The sequence below is a fragment of the Podarcis cretensis genome, assembly GCF_951804945.1.
Source record: "Podarcis cretensis genome assembly, chromosome: 6".
Lineage (NCBI taxonomy): Eukaryota > Metazoa > Chordata > Lepidosauria > Squamata > Lacertidae > Podarcis > Podarcis cretensis.
The window spans coordinates 92,917,186-92,936,861 of NC_137175.1; positions in this window are offsets into that span (position 1 = coordinate 92,917,186).

A 19,676-nucleotide genomic window follows, 5' to 3' on the forward strand; every position below is an offset into this window, starting at 1 on the left:
TGGCCCAAGGTCACCCAGCAGCTGCATGTGGAGGAGCGGAGACGCGAACCCGGTTCCCCAGATTACGAGACTACCGCTCTTAACCACTACACCACACTGGCTCTGTGTTCTCTGATTTCTCTGTGTTCATCAGCCCTCCCATTCTTAGAAGGTTTTGCTCCCTGACTCCCTACCTTACTCAGTTCTGTAACTCTGCCTGTCTTTCTGCATCTCCTGGCTTTTCCTACCAGGCCTCACCTGCTCACCTGCAGTCCCTCTGTGGACCTCAAATTTCCCTCTGTGTAAGGTGACAAAACAAATGCTCTCCCCTTTGGGGCCATTCAGTTCACTCCAACTATAATGGAGCTTGCCTGAGAGATCTTCACTGTCACACTGCACGTTCCTTATTATTGAAGGTCACATCAGAAGTCCCAGGGAAGAAATGCCTTCCTTTTCCACTTACACTTTCAGTTAGCACATTTATTAACATATAGGGCTGCTGGTTTACTCTTTACTTGATTTCCTGGTAGAGGTCATCCCATGTTTGTGATGTTCACAATGTCCCCAGCATGGTATTTCCTTATGGCAGAGCATGCGTACAGGAGCACTAAGCCAGTGTTTCCCAACCTTGTGCCTCCAGCTGTTTTTGAACTACAACTCCCATCATCCCTGACTAGCAAGACCAGTGGCAAGGGATGATGGGAATTGTAGTCCAAAAACAGCTGGAGGCACAAGGTTGGGAAACACTGCACTAAGCTACATGCCAGTCTAGCACTAAGGATGCTCAGTCAGTAGACCGTGAGACTCTAATTTCCGGGTTGTGGGTTAGAATGCATGTTGGGCAAGAAAATCCCTCCAACTTTACAATTCTATGATTCTAAAATTCTAAGACAGTCATTTTGACCACTCAAGGGAAACGGCCTCAGCCCAGTATACCTGAAGGGCCAGCTCCGAGAGTCTTCTGGCAGTTCCCTCACTGTGAAAAGTGAGGTTACACGGAATCAGACAGAGGGCCTTCTTAGTATTGGCACCCGCCCTGTGGAATACCCTCCCACCAGATGTCAAGGAAATAAACAATTATCTGAATTTTATAAGAAATCTGAAGGCAACCCTATATCGGGAAATTTTTTATGTCTAATGTTTTACAATTTTTTATGTGTTGTAAGCCGCCCAGAGTGGCTGGGGAAACCCAGCCAGATGGGCGGGGTATAAGTGATAAAATTATTATTATTATTATTATTAATCTAGGAAGATAAAAAAGCTTACACCATAGTTCCCCAGTAATCACCTGATTCTCCCACCTCATAAAATACTAAGTACCTTGTAGTATTTGTAGTATTTTACCAGAGCTTGAGAATTTTACCAGAGCTTGAGAATGCTAGCGATACAGAGGTATCGATAAGCCCATGACCAGTTTTGCCATTAGGTTATTCCTGCATGGCATTATGTAAGAGACTCTTCCAGCCAAGCTTTTAGCACACAAGCACCTGATGCTCAGAAACAACAGGAATAGATAACATGAGGGTGTATATATAGAATATATGCATTAAGCAAACAGATGGCAAGACTGCGAGCTATCTATTATTTTAGTAAGTTGTGTGCAGCAAATACATGTAGTATAGGGGTCAAGTTTAGAACCCACAAAAGTTGAGAGCTGGTTCAGCAAAGTTGTTTGTTTGCTCTTGAGCCCATCCTCAGATCCCCAAGGATTCAGGCATGACAAGCCAGATATCATCAGCCTTGACCCCACATTTATCATGTATCTAGAGGACCCATTAAGGTTTCACTTAGTAGTCAAAGAACTGTAGATTAATCTCTGACAGGTAAGCGGGAAATATGTTCTGCCAGCAACATGCTCTTGTCAATAAAGCTGAATTGCCCAGAACAGGCCAGAAGTTGAGGATTTATAAAAAGGTAAAGGTAAAGGACCCCTGACAGTTAAGTCCAGTCGTGAACAACTCTGGGGTTGCGGCGCTCATCTTGCTTTACTGGCTGAGGGAGCTGATGTTTGTCTGCAGACAGTTTTCCGGGTCATGTGGCCATTATGACTAAGCTGCTTCTGGCAAAACCAGAGCAGCACATGGAAACACCATTTATCTTCCCGCCGGAGCAGTACCTATTTATCTACTTGCACCTTGACGTGCTTTTGAACTGCTAGGTTGGCAGGAGGTGGGACACAGCAACGGGAGCTCACTTCGTCGCGGTGATTTGAACCACCGACCTTCTGATCGGCAAGCCCTGGGCTCAATGGTTTAGACCACAGCACCACCCACATCCCTGAGGATTTATAGGGTTCCCTTTATTGGTTCCCTTGCATTACTAGAGACTGCTGAGTCACGTTTTGAGATACCTACAGACCACCAAGTACTATTATGGCTATGCCTTGGACCCTCAGGCTCTGATTTGTGTCCTGTCTGGGCAAGGAAATATTTATGCCATCAAAAAGGAGAGCCAGTGTGGTGTAGTGGTTAGGAGCAATGGACTCGTAATCTGGTGAACCGAGTTCGCTTCCCCGCTCCTCCACATGCAGCTGCTGGGTGACCTTGGGCCAGTCACACTTCTCTGAAGTCTCTCAGCCTCACTCACCTCACAGAGTGTTTGTTGTGGGGGAGGAAGGGAAAGGAGATTGTTAGCCGCTTTGAGACTCCTTACGGTAGTGATAAAGCGGGATATCAAAAATAAATAATAATAATTAAAAAATCAGCAACCCCAGATGATTGGCCCAGTGTACCAAGAGGTTGGTGAATGAGCAGCATGAGGATCAACAAGTGAAGAAGACTCACCTTTCATGGACAGCTATCTGGTACTGGTGGGTGGAGGAACTGGTCCAATATGTATGTCATAAAGTTTAATGGGTTATTGGGTGACGTGTCCTGGGAGTCAAAGGTGGGGGCAGGACAGGAAATGTGTGTCAACCTGGGCCAGAGGCATCAGTATTATTTCTATGCTATGCTTCACCAGACCACATTGAGGCTTACAGTACCAATCCCTCAGATGCATTTCATAAAATATAGCACAAGGTCCCTCCTTTTTTATGCACATGATGATTTTTGTTCATGATGCCATCCCACTTTTAATAACGCATGTGCCTACAAAGGTTTTGGGACCATCACAAATTTCTAATCAGTTCATATCTCCTGAAATCCTGTAACTTTTTATATCACTAATGTTCTGTTTTGTCCTGTTTTCTCCTGCCTTTGTGGTGCCATAGCCCCTCTAGGCAGTCATGATGGGGTTGTGTTGGGGGAAGCATTGCAGAACAAATCAAATCAAAATAAATCCACCATTGATGCCCTGTTATTGTGTCAACTTTCAGGAATGTTGAAGAATACACCCACAATAAAAAAAACACCAATGTGGAGGGACTCTTAAAATCTACAGCAATAAAATCTAGAGCAGAATCAAAACATTATATGCAATGAACGGCGTAAAAACTTCACAGCGATGGCTCCCATTACTACTCCCCATAAGCCTGAATAAAAAGTGCCTGCAGTTGGTGTCAAAAGGTGACTAATGACTAGGCGTTCAGGGTTTCAGCATCATTGTTTTTGGGATTTCCAGAGGAAGAAGTAACAGCTCAAGGTCAGAATGTAGGGCGCAGGGTATTTTCTGCTTGGCTTCCTGCTATTTGATTTCCTACCAGCCTATGACCATCAGGCTCAGCCTCCAAGGCAGCAGGCAAAGCTAAGCTATTCCTCTGATTGGTCCTGTACCATCTTCTGCCCTCATCAAGTATCTCTCGGCATCACTCCTGTCTTGCCAGTCTCCACCCTCTCAGTGTTTGAGCCTCTGGAGACCTGTCAACCCATGGTCAACATTACTTGGCAGCAGAATTGCCAGCTGACCAGGAAAATAAACCCTGCATGGTCCACTCTTAGTAGCCACATGAGATGCACAAATCAATCGGCGAAGCTTTCCATAAAATCAAGGCAAACATCACATCAGCTGTTACCGTATTTTTCGCTCTATAAGACACACCAGACCACAAGACGCACCTAGTTTTTGGAGGAGGAAAACAAGAAAAAATATATTCTGAATCTCAGAAGCCAGAACAGCAAGAGGGATCGCTGCGCAGTGAAAGCAGCAATCCCTCTTGCTGTTCTGGCTTCTGGGATAGCTGCGCAGCCTGCATTCACTCCATAAGACGCACACACATTTCCCCTTACCTTTTAGGAGGGAAAAAGTGAGTCTTATAGAGCAAAAAATATGGTAATTCTTGCAGATCAAATGGCTGTTCAAGGCACAGCAATGTGTTCTGTTTACTAAGCTCTAACTTGGACTGTTCAGGTGACCAAAGGGCTACACTCAAGTGATACATAAAGTTTATGAGGCAAATAAGTGAACAAACAAACTGTGGGATGTGACACATAGATAGCAGTCAAGTACAACATTCCTAGAGTGGACATGAAAGGGGATGTTTGCTCCAGTCAGTAGAAAACTTCCTGTTTCCTCCTGAGCTGGGACAAACTTCCTCTGCATGTGACTAGAGGTGGGTGTGACCTTACCTGCCCAGGTGGCAAAAGGGGCAAGGCAGGCACCACTCTCTCTCTCTTCTCCATTTTGCTTTCGCCGTGTGAGCAGCAGTGACTGCCTGTCTGCAGTCACTGGGACTAACCTCCATATGGGGCAGTTCCATGTGTATATACTTTGTAACTTAAGTCTGTCTTCAGGGATCCATCCGTGAACTGAATGTGTGAGTAAACGTCTTTTATAATACTTTACACAAGATGGTGCAGTGTCTAATCTTTTTAAGGGGGAGAAAAGGGGATTACCAGGAATCCTATATTGAGAAGCTTAAACGAGCTTGCAACAAGCTAACTGCTGTGTGTTTAAAAGGGGAATGCACTCTGCTAAGTAAAGGGACTTGCTAATGCATGTTAGGAAGGATATTATTAAACAATATCTCTTCTCCCACACAAACAATATTAACAGCCTTCCTTGCACCTGTCTCTCTGAAATTTGGCAGCCTCCATTCACCCACAGGGGCACATGATGCCTGCAGATTCCATGTTGTCAGAGCTGCCTCTAGGTCCCAGCTCACAGAGGACCAACGCTAGGCTGTCGTAATGTACAAAAGTCTTTATTGAAGTTCAATTTCCATTTCAAAGCCGCAGCGCGCAGCCCTACATCTTAAACCCTAGATCGGCGAAGTCCCGTCTGAGTCTCCTCCTCTCTGACACCAGTTTAAGATCCTAGCCCTGCTCCACCTTTTCCGCTGCTCTCTCCTCTTCTGGGTCCTCCTGCCCACTGGGGCATTGCCCTTTCTGGACTCTTCCGACGCTGAGTCACTTAGCTCCTCCCCCTGCCTCCTGCGGGCTTTAGGACCCGGTTCCCAATCCTCATTCTCTGCTGTCCCGCGCTCCTGTACATTTGAACTTGCCTCTCGCGCCAACCCAGTGACTTTTCTCCTAACCGTTACACTACTTCAGTCACTGCTTCCCTCTTCCGGGATACTGGCCGGATCTGACCTCCCCTCCGTTGTCCGACTTTCTGATGGAGGTGTGGTCAGCCCTGCCTCATCTTCTCTCCCTGGTGGGGAATGCCCTGGTCCCGATCCTTGGGACTCTTCCCCCCCCCCCACTCTGCTCTGGTGGGGAAGCTGGTCCTGATTTCCAACTACTGCTCTGGGAGTCCCTGCTGCCCCCTTGCTCCTGGGGCGTTCCCCTTGGGAACCCCCTACTCCTGGCCACTGGCGCCCCCTTCTGTGAATCTTCCGATTCACTGGAGAGGCTCATGGAATCCCTCGGTCCACTGTCCTCTTCTCCTACGCTCCCCTCGGATTCTTCCCCTTCGCTCTCCATCTCCTCTCTTCCCTGTGCCTCTGCTCCTGAGCCCCTGACACATGTAATTCCTTCTGGAAATTTATAAGTCATAGAGCCATTTCTCCGTTTTCCCATGTACGTTAACAGGAGATGTACAAAGCCTCAGATTTTCCAGAGCACAGTTCTACTGTAGAGCTGAGTCTAAAAGTGGATGTTTTCCAAAGCAGTCCAAACTGAACTGACCTGCTTTGTGAAGCACCAAGGCAGGATTTGAGCTGGATCTGACTCTAGGGCACAACCCCATTTTCAACCCCCTGCATGTGTGAACTGGAGCGAGGTGACCGCATTGTGTGAGCACAGACAGCCTCCAAGATAAGCGAGGGAAGATGCCAAATTCTTCTTGCCTTCCTGTTGCTGTTGGAGAGGAGCCTCCTGTAAATTGTCCTAAAAATCCAAGCCCTGGCATGGAAATATGAAGTTTGGAAAGTGGAGATAAACGCTGAGTGAGCACACAGCGAACGCCTCATTTTCTCCACACCAGGAGATTACTTCTCCTCTGTCCTAAATTGAAAATGGATTTTCATTTGGTTGGAGGGTCAGGAGCCGGAGTCAAGTGTAGATCAGCGATAAAAACATGGTGCCAGTGAAGTTAACTCTTCATTCAAAACAACCAAACCAGTGCAGGCCTTGTAGCTCCAGCACCTCTTCCCAGTTGATCTTGCCCCAGTGAAGCAGTTGCGAGGACTGAAGACCCCAGCCTTCTTACCAGAAATCAGCACCGGCGTCCACACCACATCTCTGGTGGTGGGGTATGGTGGAACTTCCCGTTTCACCTCAAGCGGCAAAATGGGACACCCCACCCCCTTGGGGCAGACCAGGCTGCAGCATAACTTTCCCACGCCTGTTAAATTACAAGTCCCAGTAATTAAAAGCTCCCTCTCTGGAGAGCAGATTCCACCATCAAGTATCACTCATTCTGGCATAGTTTGTGACACACGATCAGTCCTTGAATGGTTATTTGTTTTAATTTATCTTGAGTGCAGATTTGGAGTTTGCTTGTTGTAAAATCTCCCCACCTACTTTCTTTCCCTTCCCTTTTTTATATTAAAATAAAAAAAAAAATATGGGGCTAAGCCAAAGGGTGATGAATCAGTATAAAACTAGTGTTCAGTATGTATCCTAAATGTCTTCTGGGGCTGCAGGAGAGAGCAATCTGATTAGTATCATTCAAATAGGCAGAGTATAAACTTAATGGGAATCATATACAGTAGTACCTCAGGTTACAGACGCTTCAGAAATAACCCAGAAATAGTATCTCGGGTTAAGAACTTTGCTTCAGGTTGAGAACAGAAATCATGCTCTGGCGGCGCAGCGGCTGCAGGAGGCCCCATTAGCTAAAGTGGTGCTTCAGGTTAAGAACAGTTTCAGGTTAAGAACGGAGCTCCGGAACGAATTAAGTTCTTAACCCGAGGTACCACTGTATGTACATTCCTTCTAAAATCTTGACTCTAAAAAATGACTCCAAACTGTGACTTTACAAAGCATGAAGAGGAGGGTGCTCAGAGATCAGATGTGTGAACCCCCTCTTAGTTGGGGATCAATTATGTTCAGGACCCAAAATCACAGGACATAATAGGCACAGCCTAGTGTGACAAAGAGACTTGTTTGTTCTCCTGTTGGCTTTGTTGCCTCTCAGTTGAAATGAAGAAGAGAAGAAGCTTTGGGGGGAAATGGAAGGAGGAGGCTGAAACCATTCCAGGCGCCATGGTTTGGCATCTACTTGAGACTCTGGGGTGGGTGTATTTTTTAACTAACCCCGGTCTCTGGGCCTGTATATCTGTCCTCACCTCTGGGGCCAATGGAAAAGTGTAGAACATTTATACAAATGGAGATTAGGAAACAAAATGTGGCTCTAGCGTTGCTTCAGCATGTTCTGGAGATGTTGAGATGTTGCCAAACTGCCAATTACCACCTTGGCTGAGTTCCTGAGCACATTCTCTGCTAGGCTGAAGTAGTGCTGCTCTCTGGAGCACATCAGGAGAGCTCTAAGCCATAATATGAAAAGAAACTTTGACTGCCATATCGAGTCCTGTCCTCTTACTGCACAAAAGCATTTTATCGGCTTTTATTTTACAACACATTTAGAGGATGATCCTCTATCCTCAGGGCAGTTGGCTGGCTTAATGTGAACCAAGTGCATTCCCCCCCTGATATGGAACAAAGCATCTCAAGAATCTTAGCTTGTCTTTTACAGAACATTTCCGGTAGAAATGTGTGGAACGCTTCCGTTTATGTCCATGGACTGCTCCACCATAACTCTCTGCCTTTATTATATTTTTGCCTGTGGTGTTTGGTTTTCCAGTGTTGTCACATCAGTTTCCACAAGGATCTACACAGATATAAAAAAACACCATGAAAGAAAACGCTATAAAAATACAGCTCCCAATAGAAATTTTCATTGACTTCAGATTGCTGCTCTACAGTGCTATCTGGTGTCACATTTTTATAACGCATTTATAACATTATAAATTGACCTGTGTAGGGACTGCTCCAATGTTTTTAGATTTAGGACGTCATGTGTCCATCTGTGTTATGAAAACCATTCCATACCCTTCCTTAATGTTAAAAAACATGTGGGTACAGTAGGTCCATCCCTGGGTTCAGAGATCTGCACTGATTTGCTACCAGACCAGGCTCAAGGTATTACTATTTGTACAAAGCCATTAACAACTTGGGTCCAGTTTGCCTGCAAGATCGTCTCACCCAACTTGTACCCTCTTTGTGGGAATGTTCAGGGAGACAGGAGAGCATATACTGTTTATTAATATCCTTCCTAACTTGTGCTAGCAAGTTCCTTTATGTAGCAGAGCGACATTCCCCCTTTTTATATGCACAGCAGATAGCTGGTTGCAGGCTCGTGTGAGCCTCTCACTATTATACAATTCAATCTGACCCAACAATCTTATTCAAAGTCAATAAAAGAAGTTTACTCACATCAGTTCACAATTGAATTCCTGAAGGCAGACTTAGTTACAAATATGTACATGTGGATCTACCCCATATGAGGAAATAATCCCAGTGCTTCTGCTAGCCAAGAGCTAGCAGAGCATTCCTAGCTAAAAGCTGGTCAAACGAAGAAGGAAGTCAAAAATAATAATAATAATAATAATAATAATTTATTATTTGTACCCCGCCCATCTGGCTGGGTTTCCCCAGCCACTCTGGGCGGCTTCCAACAGAGATGAAAAATACACTAAAATATCACATATTAAAAACTTCCCTGAACAGGGCTGCCTTCAGATGTTTTCTGAATGTCAGGTAGTTGTCCATCGCCTTGACATCCGATGGGAGGGCATTCCACAGGGCGGGCGCCACCACCGAGAAGGCCCTCTGCCTGGTTCCCTGTAGCTTTGCTTCTCGCAGGGAGGGAACCGCCAGAAGGCCCTCGGAGCTGGACCTCAGTGTCCGGGCAGACCGATGGGGGAGGAGACGCTCCTTCAGATATACTGGACCGAGGCCATTTAGGGCTTTAAAGGTCAGCACCAACACTTTGAATTGTGCTCGGAAACGTACTGGGAGCCAATGTAGGTCTTTCAAGACCGGTGTTATATGGTCTCGGCGACTGCTCCCAGTCACCAGTCTAGCTGCCGCATTCTGGATTAGTTGTAGTTTCCGGGTCACCTTCAAAGGTAGCCCCACGTAGAGCGCATTGCAGTAGTCCAAGCGGGAGATAACCAGAGCATGTACCACTCTGGCGAGACAGTCTGCAGGCAGATAGGGTCTCAGCCTACGTACCAGATGGAGCTGGTAAACAGCTGCCCTGGATACAGATTTGACCTGTGTCTCCATGGACAGCTGTGAGTCCAAAATGACTCCCAGGCTGCGCACCTGGTCCTTCAGGGGCACAGTTACCCCATTCAGGACCAGGGAATCCTCCACACCTGCCCGCCTCCTGTCCCCCAAAAACAGTACTTCTGTCTTGTCAGGATTCAACCTCAATCTGTTAGCCGCCATCCATCCTCCAACCGCCTCCAGGCACTCACACAGGACCTTCACCGCCTTCACTGGTTCTGATTTAAAAGAGAGGTAGAGCTGGGTATCATCTGCATACTGATGAACACCCAGCCCAAACCTCCTGATGATCCCTCCCAGCGGCTGCATGTAGATGTTGAAAAGCATGGGGGAGAGGACAGAACCCTGAGGCACCCCACAAGTGAGAGCCCAGGGGTCTGAACACTCATCCCCCACCACCACTTTCTGAACACGGCCCAGGAGGAAGGAGCGGAACCACTGTATGACAGTGCCCCCAGCTCCCAGCCCCTCAAGACGGTCCAGAAGGATGTCATGGTCGATGGTATCAAACGCCGCTGAGAGATCCAGCAGAACTAGGAAACAGCTCTCACCTTTGTCCCTAGCCCGCCGGAGGTCATCAACCAGTGCGACCAAGGCAGTTTCAGTCCCATGATGAGGCCTGAATCCCGACTGGAAGGGATCCAAATGGTCCGCTTCTTCCAGGCATGCCTGGAGTTGTTCAGCAACCACTCGCTCAATCACCTTGCCCAAGAATGGAAGGTTTGAGACTGGGCGATAATTGGCCATCGTGGCCGCATCTAGAGATGGTTTTTTAAGAAGCGGTTTAATAACCGCCTCTTTCAGCGGGTCTGGGAAGGCTCCCTCACGGAGGGAAGCATTCACCACCCCACGAAGCCCATCGCCCAGTCCTTCCCGGCTAGCTTTTATAAGCCAGGATGGGCAAGGATCCAGGAGACAGGTGGTTGACTTCACTCGTCCGAGCAGCCTGTCCACATCCTCGGAGGTAACAGCTTGGAATTGATCCCACACAACTTGACCAGACAGGACTCTAGCACTCTCCCGCCCCGGCCCTGCTCCCACGGTGGAGTCTACTTCTTCCCGAATCTGAGCGATTTTATCTGCAAAAAACTTTGCAAAATCATTGCAGGAGAACATGTGGCCCGTACTGGGCCCCGATGTTACAGGTGGTTCCGCTAAATTGTGAACCACCTGAAAGAGTCTCCTGCTGCTGTTTTCTGCAGATGCAATAGAGGCGGTGAAGAAAGTCTTCTTCGCCGTCGCTATCGCCACTTGGTAGGCTCGACGTTGAGCTCTAACCTGTGTCCGGTCAGATTCAGAATGGGTTATCCGCCACCGGCGCTCTAGCCGTCTCAACGATTGTTTCATTGCCCTCAGATCCGTGGAAAACCACGGGGCTCTCCGGGCTCCATGCAATCGGAGAGGGCGCTTCGGAGCCAAACAGTCAATAGCCCTGGTTAATTCCGCATTCCAGCGGGCCACCAGAGGTGAGCTGCGTGACTCGTCCTTTTGTTACCTGAACAGGTTAGGTCACGCCCACATGCAAAAGGAAAGATGCTCCAGCGAGGAGGAACAGGAAGTTTTTGACTGGCTGGACCAAACATTCCCTCGCATGTCTTTTCTAGCATTACAAGGAATGTTGTACTTGACTGCCTCTGATGGGTCACATCCCACACTTTTGACAGCTTTGATTGTCAAAATTGGCACTGCTACAGGTGCCACATAAGACCTGTTCCACATTGTCATAACTCGATGGTTTGGTGTGGCAGCGCCTGCACTTTGGAACTCCCTGTCTGTGGAGATCCAGCGGGCCTCTTCATGGTACTCTTTCAGCACCTGCCAAAAACATTCCTTTTCAGACAAGCCCGCTAAGATGCTTAGATAGTTGAGGTAATTTTAATCCATTTTAGTATTTTAACTTCTGTATGCTTTAAAGTAGGCTTGTGATTTCCCCCCTTGATTTTACTGTTTTGTCTTTTGTAAACTGCTTTGAGTTGTTTTACAGTCAAGTGGTGTGGAATTTTTATGAAATAAATACATATGAATTAAATTGTGAAGTCATTTCCTAATTTCTTATGAATATGTGTTGTACATCGAAGGCATGGTTGTCTCGCTTGTACATTATTCCCTATTTTAAAAACCACAGGCCTACCTTCACTGCTCAGCATCTCTCTCACCAATCCTTTCCCTGCCCTGTGATCTGTGCAAACTATTCACAGATTTGTAGTTTGTTTGGGACACTCGTCCACAGCACTCATTTTTAGTTTGGGAATGGAAAATCATAGGCATTTGTGGCACGTGACTTCTAGTTTCTAGTGCTCCAAGTGGAAGTCATTTGGAATTATTCAGGCAACATCTGCAACAGGTTCCTTGTGTCCAAAGGTTGCGATGGTATACTTCTAAAATGTATAGTTTCTTCTAAGCTCCTACAGTTTATTGTTGAAAGAAATACTTTTGGTCCATCTGTTCTGTCATCAGACATTTCAGACATTTACATCAAAGCCTGAGCTATTTCCCTTTCGCTGCTGCGACTGCAGAAGCTTTCAGCTAACACTTTCATGAAGGAATTTGCAAAAGGCTCCGTTTCTTCTCACCAGAGAGAAAAGCGGAGTGTGAAAGGCAATTGTTTGACAAGGAAGAAGGAATAGGCGGGGCTGCAGCCTCTACATCCTTCATCAAATCTATTGCTGGAATGAACTGGAAGAGTACTTTGTTTGGAATACAAGAGGGAAAACATTCCAGAAGAAGGAAAAGCCATGCATTTTAAAATTATTACATCCCATACCTGGAATGCAGCCCATGGGAGAGCGTGATTTGCATTGGAGCGAGGGGGGGGAGAGGTGAGAGAGTCCAGGACACTGGTGGGTGTGTAAGTGTGTGTGAAAAACACTTCGAGTGGACAAGGGAAGGGTTAACATCTTCCTCACCCCTTCCCCAGTGCAAAGTGCTTCCTCTCCAACCTGCTTTGGAACAGAGAAAAAACCATTTGGGCCTTTCTTGTACACAGCTGCTGCAGCGGTGTACTGCACACTTTCGCTCCCAGTGCCTAGCCACAAGGCATGGATAAGTTTGACCTGGGAGAAATTTCCAGAATCCTGGGCACAGTCATGATGTTAAAGTTTTATAGAAACTTTTATCACATATGTTGGGAATGGCCCATGCCAAAAACAAACAAACACACACACCCTAAAAACCACACACACCCCAAATTGAGAAGCCAGCAGCAAACAAACTGGACGGTTAATTAACATAAATATGAATTTCAGCCCCTCCCCTGGTTTTGCTGGCTTGGGATCACAATGGTGCAAGAACAGAATGTCTTTGTAATATTACGGTTGTGCTACAATTGCCAACATACCGTATTTTTCGCCCTATAGGACGCACCGTCCCATAAGGCGCACCTAGTTTTTTGGGGGGGAAATAAAGGGGAAAAATTATTTTCCCCCCAGGCGTGGGGCTGGGGCGGGGGAGGCCCGCCCGAGCTTCCCCTGACCCCAGCCCCCAAACAGGCAGCTCTCTGCAAGCCGTGGGATCCCAGCGCTGGCTCCTGCTGCTTGCTGAGAGGTCCGCGAAGCTTGGACGCGCTGAGCTCAGTGCGCGCAGGCTTCAGCATGCAGGCAACTCTCCGCAAGCAGCGGGAGCGCTCCTGCTGCTTGCGGAGAGGTCCGCGAAGCCTGGAGAGTGAGAGGGGTCGGTGTGCACCGATCCCTCTCGCTCTCCAGGCTTCACCGAAAGCCTGCATTCGCCCCATAGGACGCACATACATTTCCCCTTCATTTTTGGAGGGGAAAAAGTGCGTCCTATATGGCGAAAAATACGGTATATTGCATCCCTGTTTTGCAGGCTCCAAAATGGGGGGCTATTTATCTGAGGCAGAGGGCTGAAAATTTACCCCTTATGTTTTGCACAAGTGGCTGGGGTGGCTTCTTTCTTTTTTTCTTTCTTTCTTTTTTTCTTTCTTTCTTCCTTCCTTCACTCCAAAAGGACTGGATGCAGCAGGGTTCCAAAGCATTTTGAATCAACAACATGATGACAACAACTGAAAACTATGGCAGCTGCCATGTGTATGCTCAATTCTGACCAAACCCCTAGAGCAAAATATACATCAGGAGTATCCCCTCCTCCCAAAATACCATACAATCATAGAAAAGTAGAGTTGGAAGGGACTCCAAAGGTCATCGAGTCCAGCCCTGCAAATATGACTATAAAACCTTCACACACACCCCCTTTCATTTAAGTTGGCTTTCTTGGCCTGAAAAGCGAGATGAACGCCTCACCCCATAGTCGCCTTTGACTGGACTTAACCGTCCAGGGGTCCTTTACCTTTACAGTGGTACCTCGGGTTAAGTACCTAATTCATTCCAGAGGTCTGTTCTTAACCTGAAACCTTTCTTAACCTGAGGTACCACTTTAGCTAATGGGGTCTCCTGCTGCTGCCACTCTGCCGGTGTGTGCTTTCTGTTCTCACCCTGAAGTAAAGTTCTTAACCCGAGGTACTACTTCTGGGTTAGCAGAGCCTGTAACTCAAAGTGTTTGCAACCCAAAGTGTTTGTAACCTGAGGTACCTTTATCTTTTACCTTGGTCCTGCCTACCTCTCCTGTATCTTCTTTTGGAAATACAAACTCCAGCAGGTAGCCAAGATTACTGGAGGCTGGCTTGGCGACATAATGGATATTTTGTTTTGTTTTGTTTCCAGAAGGGGATTTTCCGTTTGCTTATGTGTCCCATTATGTTTCTATGTAACCTGAGATCCTTTGCCCAAGGCAAAATCCTAATCTTAAGTTTCCAGAAGCTTCTTCCATTACCTTCTGAATACTTAAATGGACTGCAGACTTGCGACAGGGTTGTCTCTTTCTATTTTAATCATCATTCCCCTGATGCAGTGATAGAGGGAAATTTCCAAAGCCAATGAATTGGTATGATACCCTAAAGCTTCTGAAAGCTAGAAGTTCCCAGGCAGAATATGAGAAAAAGAGCCTTCACGTTTCAGTAAGTGCATTTATATTTTATATAAAACTAGCCATATAAATAATATGGAGCGGGGAAACAGAAACCTACCCAGAATCAGAGGACCGTGTATTTTTCTTCATATAATGACATGGGATGAAGACTGGATGCCAAGTAACAATTAGAGAATCGTGGTGATTTTTCTCCTGCCCTTTTAGTATTCCAGCTAACCAGAAGGTTTGAAATATAATAAGATATTCTAGACTTCAGGACATTCTGAAATATAACATACCATATTTTTCGCTGTATAAGATGCACCAGACCATAAGACACACCTAGTTTTTGAAGGAGGAAAACAAGAAAAAAATATTCTGAATCCTAGAAGCCAGAACAGCAAGAGGGATCGCTGCACAGTGAAAGCAGCGATCCCTCTCACTGTTCTGGCTTCTGGGAAAGCTGCGCAGCCTGCATTCGCTCCATAAGACGCACACACATTTCCCCTTACTTTTTAGGAGGGAAAAAGTGAGTCTTATAGAGCAAAAAATACGGTATTTAGTTTCTCCTCTTGTGATCTCACTGCTACCCAATTCCCAACACACACACACACACACACACACACACACACACTTGACATCCCTCTTTAGAGCACCAAGAGTCTCTCAAAGGAGTTCAAAAGAGTATCATGCTCAAGTGTAGTGGAGCAGGGGATAGAAAACCTTGGTTGGAACAGTATCAAATCCACTTTGATGGCACAATCTGAACTTGCCGGCATGAGACTGAACCCTACCTGCAAAAGAGCAACAATCTAAAAGTGGCCTAAGTATGAGGATGGAGACTGCGGACTGGATTAGCCCCTTGCAGGTATCAGGTTGCACCAAGAAGCAATGGCAGATCCCCATTCTGGAAAACAGAAAGCACTGATGTTACCCAGATGCGACATTTTAAAGAACACAAGAAGATCCCTGCTGGATCAGGGGAAAGATTCATATAGTCATTGAATCATAGAATCGAGTTTTAATGGACCTAAAGCCTTAAACGGCCTCGGCCCAGTACACCTGAAGGAGCATCTCCACCCCCATCGTTCAGCCCAGACACTGAGGTCCAGCTCCGAGGGCCTTCTGGTGGTTCCCTCACTGCAAGAAGTGAGGTTACAGGAAACCAGGCAGAGGGCCTTCTCAGTAGTAGCGCCCGCCCTGTGGAACGCCCTCCGGTCAGATGTCAAGGAAATAAACAACTATCTGACTTTGAAAAGACTTCTGAAGGCAGCCCTGTTTAGGGAAGTTTTTAATGCTTGATGTTTTATCGTGTTTTTAATATTCGGTTGGGAGCCGCCCATCTGGCTAGGGAAACCCAGCCAGATGAGCGGGATATAAAATGATATATTATTATTAGTCATCTAGCGCAACACATTCCCTGTTTTGCCTCAAGCAGCGATACAGGGTCTGTTGCCCCTGCACTCAGCGCATTATGGGATTATTTATTTATTTATTTATTTATTTATTTATTTATTTATTTATTTATTTATGTTGTATACCACCCTTCATCTGAAGATCACAGGATGGTTCACCCTCCCCCCTAAAAACAAGAACAAAAGCAAAAACAAGCCAATGCAGTGGTACCTCAGGTTAAGAACTTAATTCGTTCCGGAGGTCTGTTCTTAACCTGAAACTGTTCCTAACCTGAGGTACCACTTTAGCTAATGGGGCCTCCCGCTGTGGCTGCGCTGCCGGCATACAATTTCCGTTCTCATCCTGGGGCAAAGTTCTCAACCTGAAGTACTATTTCTGGGTTAGCAGAGCCTGTAACCTGAAGCGTCCGTAACCTGAAGCATCTGTAACCTGAGGTACCACTGTAGCTGCCCCCCTCCCAACACATTTAAAAGGACACAGAATGTTAATGAGCCAACGAAAATGAAACACACCAGATGAATTGTAGTCTGGGATGCATGTTTTCTCTACTGGCTGTTGGTTCTTGGCAGGCGGCACTGCTGAGGACCCTCATTTAAATACAAAATTTCATGTGGATTTTAAAAAAAATGCATGTTAATGTGGAAACAAGGAAGAACAAACTGAGGAGATGACACTTGCGAAAATGGCAAGGACTGGCCCTGCAGCTCACACGCAGTTCCCTAACCTTCTATGAGCCCAAAAGTAAAGTGTAACATGAAGCTGTAACTGTGCTTCAACCGGCAGGCCATTTCCCCAAGGACCTTCTCCAAACACCACAAATGTGAAAAGGTTATTAAAATAGGAACTTTCGTATTAGTGAAAATATGTTGGTTTATATTGGCTCCACAGTGCAACTACATGCTTCCCATCACAATATGAAGACATTAACACCAGCGTTAGGAAATGGACCAGTGTTCTCAGAACACAAGAGCATCGCTTTATACATTATGTTTCTGGGGCGTATATTTATGGTTTTTAAGTGTACACTTAAATATGTAACAGATGAAACGCAGTACAATCGCCTGGAATCGACGGAATGAGAGCTTCATGGCAAGTCGGTTGGTGCGAAGGGGATAAATACCGTATTTTTTGCTCTATAGGACGCACCGGACTACAAGACAGCTTAGTTTTTAGAGGGGGAAATCAAGAAAAATAATAATATTCCCCCCCCCCCAGCCCCAAAGAGCAAAGAAGCCAAGACAGTGAGCAGGATCCATCCCGTTGGCTGTCTTGCCTTCTGGCATAGCCGCGCAACCTCTCCAGCCGGGAGCTAAACCTCTCCAGCGTGGCTACAGAAGCGTGGCTACAGAAGCCAAGGCAGCGAGCGGGATGGATTGTGCTCGCTGCCTTGGCTTCTTTAGCCTTGTGCAGCCTCCCCCGGCTTGAGAGGCTGCGTGTGGCTATAGCAATTCACCCACCTCCCGCAAAAGCCTACAGGAGCCACGCACACTTTAAGGAGCGCGCGGCTCCTGTGGGCTTTTCTACAAGGAGGCAGAAGGGACTGACTGGCTGTATCAGTCCCTTCTCCCTCCTGGGGAAAAGCCCTCAAGAGCCGGGCGAAGCTTGTGTGCAGCTCTTGGGGGCTTTTCCTGCTTGCCTCCCCCCTGCATTCACTCCATAGAACGCACAGACTTCCCCCCTTAGTTTTTAAGAGGGAAAAAGTGCATCCTATGAAGTGAAAAATACGGTAGGTATTAAAAGGAAATTCCTTGGATGCCAAGATCCAAGCTTGGGGCAGGTACACTTGGATGAGAGAACCCCAGCAGAGATTTAAAATCACAAAACATGCGCAAAGTAAAGTGTGGAAATACAGTCTGCTAGACCTTTAAAACATGCCATTGTGAGTTCGAAAATTACCCTCTTCCCCTAGCATAGAAAAAGATCAAGTTAAAAATGGTTGACTTACAAACTCTCCAAAGGTCAGATGCATGTGCTTTTCCATACTGCATTCAGAAAAAGTTGTGCAAGCAGAAAAACTTGGCTTGGTTGCAGTGGTGAAGGTTCCTAAATTATTGGTTTAGGACATAGGTGCCATCTACGGGGTGCCCTGGGTACCAAGGCACCCACAAATTTTTCATTGAGGGTTCCTGGCTAGGCAACACAACACATCGTGTGTATGAGCTCACATGATGCACTGGGGCCTGATGGGGCTCATTGCAACCATGAGAGGGTCTTACGGGGTCCGTCGCATCATGAGACATCATGCGCGTGACACGTCTGGCTGCACCACACTGTGTGATGTCATGCGTGCGATGTGTGCGATGTCATACACACACACACTGGGCACCCCAAATGTGTGTGTGTGTGGGGGGGGAGCCTGGCCAGCCTGGTATAGGAACACAATAATGGCTTTTAAAAGCCATGCGGTCTCAGGACAGCTTACTCTATGGCATTAACCCCTTCATGCATTAAGTAGACTTAAGCATGTTAGTTATATGAGGCTGTTTATCCCACAAAGCCTTGTTTTAGAGCCTAAGGCTTGCCGATCAGAAGGTCGGTGGTTCAAATCCCTGTGACGGGGTGAGTTCCTGTTGCTCGGTCCCTGCTTCTGCCAACCTAGCAGTTCAAAAGCACGTCAAAGTGCAAGTAGATAAATAGGTACCACTCCGGTGGGAAGGTAAACAGTGTTTCCGTGCGCTGCTCTGGTTCGCCAGAAGCGGCTTAGTCATGCTGGCCACATGACCCGGAAAGCTGTACGCAGGCTCCCTCGGCCAATAAAGCGAGATGAGCGCCGCAACCCCAGAGCTGGTCATGACTGGACCTAACAGTCAGGGGTCCCTTTACCTTTACCTTAATTACACATAGAGTTATAGTTCTTTGACACCCCCCCCAATATTTGTGTATGAACAGAGATTCCTGCATTCCCCCCTGCTGGCAACGTGCTTCTTTCTATATTGCACAGTTTGCTTTTTCAAACTGAAAGCCGTAGCCTTGAAGTTCTCATCAATATTTAGCACCTGGACAAAAGAAAAGACTGAACAAGATTGAAAAAGTACACAGGTTAACTTCCCCACTATGATGAGATTTATTGCATTTCTGTTTAAACAATAGCAATGGCTTCTAATTGCACCTATGCATATAACTGAGAATATGCAAAGGTTTATAAAAAATCAGCATCCTTTCTTCTCTTCTTTTTGTGATGCGAAAGTGGTCGTGCTATGAGGAGGCCACATGACCTGCTTTGAGAGAGCCATTTCTTCAGTTTTGGTGGAAAACACTGGTGAGGAGCGCCTCAATGCGCCTCAACAAACAGCAGTAGCCACCAGAAACTGCCAAAATGGGACATTTTGAGGTGGGTTGGGATCAGGGAACTTAAGGATCCTGAGCCAGCCCTTATGCCATTGTCTATTGTGCCAGTTGGGAAGCTAGTGCAGCAAAGGGGATTTTTTCCTTGTTCCGCTCCCCCTGTAACCTTTCTGCTCTGGCTGCCATGAAAGGTGGGGCTATAGATGTGGATTTTGGCAGCCGGCGTAGAGCTTCCAGGTCATGTGGCCAGCATGACTAAGCCGCTTCTGGCGAACCAGAGCAGCAGACGGAAACACCGTTTACCTTCCCGCCGGAGCGGTAAAGTGCCACCCACATCCTGCCCCCAAAGACTCAATGTCAAATTATCTGTCAAGAAACCCCTATACAGTTGCCACAGAACCACAGTGTGCTGCAGAGAATTCTGGGAAATGTTTGAAGGTACACAATCAGCCCAATGGGAGG